This window comes from Phalaenopsis equestris, unplaced genomic scaffold (genome assembly GCF_001263595.1).
Source record: "Phalaenopsis equestris unplaced genomic scaffold, ASM126359v1 Scaffold000125, whole genome shotgun sequence".
NCBI lineage: Eukaryota > Viridiplantae > Streptophyta > Magnoliopsida > Asparagales > Orchidaceae > Phalaenopsis > Phalaenopsis equestris.
This window is the reverse complement of record NW_018164567.1, coordinates 1,013,189-1,019,384: the sequence shown is the minus strand read 5'-3', so window position 1 is coordinate 1,019,384 and position 6,196 is coordinate 1,013,189. Positions and strand designations below refer to the sequence as shown.

The following is a 6,196-nucleotide window of genomic DNA, read 5'->3' as shown; positions in this document are numbered from 1 at the left end:
TCATAAATTTCTATATATATATAACACTCAAATCTTTAAAATTACATAAACATATTTAAAAATAAAATATATTTTAATGTATATATTATGACACCTATAGGTATTATAATGTAAATCTTAAACTTTAGATTTTACACATTTAAATGCATTAGAATTGTGTGGTATGTTTGTAAATTTCCTAAATATTAAATAATTAACCCTAATCCAAAATCTCAAATCTCTTACTTGAAATAAATCTCAAAGCTAAATAAACTATATTCGATCTCCGGTTCTCTTCTATTACAATATTTTACAAACTCTCTTTTAAAAACTCAACAGTTCTCAGTTTCATAACATGTAATCAACTCAATATTAAAGTCTCCATTGTCAAATTCTTAATTATGAGCCAAACAAAGATCATAAAAAATATCATAACTATCTTCAAAAAAATATACAATCATATGTGGTGACTGGTTCCATCATATAATCCACCATTCTTACAATCTCTTCCAAATTTTCCTCTCTGAAAATCTCATTCTGATTCAAATTCACAAAATTTGATGTGAAGCTGATATTATTTGTCTGAGCTTTAGAATTCCATTGTCCAGCTGAATAAAACTAACGATTCTCCTCCACAAATCTTTTCATCTCCTTCCTTGAAACTGCATCCTCCATGGAGGTATCTGTGTTCCTTTCCAGCTTCTAACTCTAAATTACTCGTCTTGGAACTTGAATCTGTTGAATTCTACATTCCAACCCTCCTTCACCCTCCTTCCATTTCAGTTGATGTGTGTACTCTTGAACGATGCATTTCTCTTGAATATTCTACAAATAGTCCATGATTCCTGCATAGATAAAAATGGTGATTTGAAGGTATAATCAACTTCAAAGCCAATGCCAGGGTGCTACACTAACAATGAACTAGTTAAAAAATAATATTTTTACATAAATCTTGAAATTTGTTATGTGCATATCTGCCACCAAGTTACTAAACGAAACTCACATGGGAGCCTTTTTTATCACCCATGACTTTCTTTTGGGGACTTCAATGGGGTTTAAGTAATGCAATGAACGAGTGGAAACATTAATTAATTGTCTTACAACTTCAATGATGGTGGAAGGGGTACTCGTGTTGCAGATTTTGTTTGAGGAAGAAAGTCTGAATTCATGCGTCATCCGATTAGTTTTGGCAAGCTCAGAAACATTAATTAATTATCTTACAATGCTTTTGTTGCAAAGATATTAAAGTGATTGTGCATTAAAATGATCATTACCTCCATGCTAATAATCCATTTAGGATTATTACCTCCATGCTTTTGTTGCAATGAATGAGTGGAAACATTAATTTATTGTCTTACAACTTCAATGATGGTGGAATGGGTACTCTTGTTGCAGATTTTGTTTGAGGAAGAAAGTCTGAATTCATGCATCATCCAATCAGTTTTGGCAAGCTCAAAAACATTAATTAATTATCATACAATGCTTTTGTTGCAAAGATATTAAAGTGATTGTGCATTAAAATGCTCATTACCTCCATGCTAATAATCCATTTAGGACAGTTTGCACCATAGATACCGCAACAGCCTCCCTGAAAGCACATATTATTTAGTAATTCTTACATTAAAATAAAACAAAAAAATGCTATAATGGTTCTATCTGAAAATATTCTTGAAAGAAAATGTAGCATGATTATAATTATTGCAATGTCACTTTGTTCAAATAAAGATAGCTTTCATACAAACGAGCTGCACAAACATGAAATTTTAGAATTAAAAAAATTAAGTGTAAGAGGTAGAAATCTTTTCATTTTTATGTCTAGCAGCACAAACATGAGTCAGTTGATCATTTGTAAGCGTAGCCAAAACTAAGAGAATGAACAGTTTGAATGGGAGTCCAACAAAATATGGAAATTAAGGTGTTTTTGATCGAGTAACTACTGGAATAAGGAAATCTAGATATTGAGAACCATGCCAGAACTTTAAGGGGATACTTTTAAAGGCTTAATCATTGGATAAAGAATGTTTCAAGATCCGCATTAATGTTTGTCTGCCAAATGTAAAAGAGAAAATCTCTGAAGTTAAGATGCTTAGCTTCAAAATTCCTAAGCGTAAGAACCAATAAAAATTGCAATTGGATAAAATTTAAAATATCTACAGTAACAAGATTTCCTTAAGCATGATGAACTTTAAAATATCTGCAACAATAAATACAATTATTAAAAATCAATGAAGTGTTATATAATCGTAAAGAAAAAATAAATTTAACTAAATAGTGGATGAAATTGTAGGAGGTAAATTAATCTACGACGTTCAAATAACATGATCTAATACAAAAGGTTGCAACTAAGTCAATTTCAATAGATGCAGTGCATAGTTAAAAAAATAACATTTTAAATATATTAACATATAACAGTCCATAAAAACTAGTGTGAGCATATACATCCTATAATATACATATTAACAATTCTAACCCCCAAAAGATTAATAAATTCATAACCTCAAGTTCTATCTCATAAATTAAGTGAGCAAATCTAGCTCTCTTAAGTTATAATTTCAAATCAACCAAAATTAATTAGCTTCATTCCTACATCTATCCAATATCAAGCAAACACACCTCTATCTCTGATGACGGGCACAATTAATGGATTATCGAAACTAAAACTACTTTAAAGATTCTTACTAAATGACAAGCGAAATTATTGCAAATTATAATCTTTGTGGTTAGCAATATCATTAATGCTCCCAACATCAAATGAATCTATGTTCTAGAATTTCTCTCCTTAATGATAGGTTCGATTATTACAAAATCATAATTACTAAGGGTTACCATCACCAAAGAACCATAAATTGATCATACAAAAATAAATTGAGTATGCTCTACAGACTCTTGCACGAATGGCAGACAAGTTATTGGGAAATCATAACAAGAGAAACTATCATGCATAAAAATCTTAGGAAACTAAAATGCGAAGCACTTTAGGCTTAATCATCCAGCTAGTCAAAGAAGTTCATCAACCAAGCAAAGAGAACTTCATGCCTCACAAAGCTTCAACAAGCCAAGCCAGAAAAGTGAAAGAACCATCAATTCACCAGGCTAAATGCCAAGGGGAAAATATCAGAACAATTCTCCAAATAAATTTTACTTACCTTTAGAAGGGATGTAGAGACAATTTACATTCCCAAGTTTAGAAAAATTTGAAGTTTTTTATCACAGGTATGAGTTGTGCTGTAGTCTCAGTGAAGCAGATTCCATTTAGAATCAGCCAACTATAGAAAATTTTAAAGTTTTTTTCATCTAGAAATCATCACATTTATGAGTTGTGTTGCATATCCAACACGTATGAAAAAGTGAATGAAACAAGACCACATCTCGGCTGCGAACTGGAAGAAGAAGGGGGAAGAGGGAAAGACTTGCTGCTGGCGCAGACGTCGGTGCGGAAGATGGACATCGGAGAAGAAGATGTGGGAAGGAGAGACAGCGCGGTAGTTGTGGTTGAACGGAGACGTCTGGCACGGGTGACGGATGGAGACGAGAGGGGTAGGCTTTGAACGCAGATGGAGCTTCGGTGGCTAAAATTTGTGGTTTTAGGTTTAGGATGGTTGTTTTGAAATGTTAGAAATGTAACTGTTTATTTTGTTATTGTTAAAATTTTAAGTGATAGGTAGGTAAAAACCTCATATCATCAATAATTTTGCGGCCCCGGTTCCCCTTTCTTCCGACTTCATCCCAAGGAATCTAAACTTCGTCGAGGAAGGCAACCGAATCCAAATTATTAACAGAAAGAAATGAGCACAGGGGAGCTCGTTGATTTAAGCCCTAAAGCCGGTGCCATTCGCACGCCGTCACTTCATTCTGTTCTCGACTCAAACCCTTGATTCCAGGTATTCAATCAATCCTCTTTTTGCTGCCCTATCCTTTTGTCATCTGCCTCTTTTTTCACTGAATTGCCATTTAAATATATTTCTTCACAAATTCGTTTCATTTCTTCTGCAACTTGTTGGATCTGAGTGCTTATTAGTCGGATTCTCTCTTTGTTGCGGTTGTAGGCGGTTGTATACTGACACGGTTAAATTTTGTAAGACGCAGATGACAAGTTAAGCTTTTGAATGTTTTATTTTATTGGGTAAACCTGTTGAGGATTTGGGCAACTAATGTTAGTCTTACATCAACTTAAGAATGTGCATTTTATATTTGTTTAATTTTATAGGACTTTCTGCTCCTTTTTGGGGCTCTTTGTGTACGGGAATCTTTAGCTGCTCGTAGAAATTTAAGTCAAATAGGATTTTTAAATTCTGATTTTTCGAATGCAGATGCTCAAAATTCATAATAATGTTTTGGTTCAGTTTAGATTAACTCCACTGAAATCTGTTTGCCTTTTTAGGCATCTTATTTCAGGATTTAAATTTTGTTCTGCACTAAATCCGTTAAGTCTATTTAAATATCGGATTTAGTAAATCTGGATTTACTTCAAAAACTGACGAAGGGAGAGAAATTTGGATTTAACAAACTATATGATTTTTTTCACATTTTTTCATGTTTGGTTGGATTTACATTAAACTCGCCCATAAATCCTATTAAATCTTTGCTACCAAACACCGGCTATAAGTAGGATTTATTAAATCTAGTAAGTCTTGAGAGGATTAAAACTTCAAAATTGTTTGGCATATCAATTGTTAAAACTTTGCTAATGAGTTATAAACTATTAGGATAATTGTTTAATTATTTAAGGTTTATGATTGGGAGAAGTCCTTAAATCCTTTAGACCACCTGAATGATGGTGTTTAACAAACGACAAGGTAGAAACTAGATTTATCAAATTGATATGATTTAAAGTCCCTGAAATTATGTTTGGTGTGATTCAAGTCGAACACTTATTAAATTTTACCCAAATGGCCTCTTTGTACGACTTAGGTATGATTTGGCCTAAAATTTCCCAAATCATTTACAATTGTTTATTCAATCTTCCTTAAAGTGAATATGTGATCCATGACTTGATAAATCTGGTCTCAATTCTAGCAGGATTTGATAAATCTTCTCAAGATTTAAGAAATATACTTGAATAGTATTTATGAGATCTCTTCAAATTCCCTAAATTTCTCAATATGAAACCAAATGACCTGGTGATTTGGTTCGATTTAAGAATTGGGCAACTAAATAGTTTTATCATTAAGATTTACTAAATTCAAATAAATCCTATTTGAATACGATGTATCAAATCCATATTTTCTAAAATCTGACCTTCAACCAAATTGTTTCTAAGGTTGTTGGAAATAACAATCATGTAAACGCTGGATAAATATATATATATATATAGTCCATTGAAAATTCTTTGTGATTTTCATTTTTAATACTCGTAGCAAGATTTGCATCTATATAAAGTAGCTATGTTTATTACTTTTTTTTAAACAAAACGTTGGTTTGTCTATTCTTTTCATTGGAATTAGCCAGCCATCTTTTTGTATTTTACCTTAATTTATATAAATAAAGCACTTATCTTCTTTATAATCAGAAATTTTGAAAGATTTATGATATATATTTAAATATATGATTGTAAAATTCTTTGTAAAATGAAATACAATTTATCAAACAATGGTGAACAATCAATATGCTGTCCATACAATAATAAAATCTTAAATTTTTTATGCCTTTAGGATTTTAGCACATAGGGTTGTTGACCTCAATTTTCGTGAGGTCTAGTTTTTCTCGTAGGAGTTAGGATCTAGCCTTAGGGGTCTTCCTGCGATTATCTTAGAACCTTAGAAGTGGTGCCCGCCTCGTTTTAAGTTCGACCTATTTCCGTTCTCTTTTGTGGTTCCAAGTGTGTGGTATCGACTTCTAGCATTTAGAAGGGTGAAACCAACATGAGGAAACCCAAAAGGGATCCCTATAGGACCTTTTTGAGCCTTAGGGTGGCCTTCTGCACAATTCGCACTCCCGCGCGCACAAACTTCGCAATTCGGAGAGCCAACACGTCCGATCGCCATAATTCACATCGCTTGCACTGTTACCCGTCGAAGACTCGAATGAAATTTTTGAAACAATCGATCGCAGGTCGATTTTTTGTGAAGTTTGAATTTCGACGCGTTTTGACCTGATTGTCGGCGACGTCGTCCGAGCGACCCCGGATGACGAAACGGACTGCGCCAACGCGTCCGGAACGTCAATTTTGCCTAGGGAGGACACCTATTTTGTCGCATCGTCGTGCGCGGGTAAAATG

General features: G+C 33.2%; 1 protein-coding gene and 1 long non-coding RNA gene across 5 annotated transcripts in view; one reads left to right on the top strand and one right to left on the bottom strand.

Moving 5' to 3' along the window:
- Nucleotides 1-399: 399 nt before the first annotated feature.
- On the bottom strand, nt 400-3,729 carry LOC110021255. Of its 4 annotated transcripts, none has more exons than XR_002293633.1 (4): nt 3,653-3,729; nt 1,511-1,567; nt 1,081-1,395; nt 400-824 (listed from the first exon to the last, which is right to left on the bottom strand). It is a non-coding gene; the product is annotated as an uncharacterized LOC110021255 (long non-coding RNA). The 4 variants fall into 4 exon arrangements; XR_002293634.1 differs by having other exon boundaries at nt 400-1,138; nt 1,254-1,395; XR_002293631.1 differs by having other exon boundaries at nt 400-1,395.
- A 38-nt stretch (nt 3,730-3,767) lies between these two features.
- The window catches only part of LOC110021254, a 46,031-nt gene continuing 43,602 nt past the window's right edge, over nt 3,768-6,196 (top strand). The window contains exon 1 of the mRNA XM_020719674.1: nt 3,768-3,860. The gene's annotated coding sequence lies outside the window, so the exon portion shown is untranslated. The remainder of the gene's footprint in view (nt 3,861-6,196) is intronic.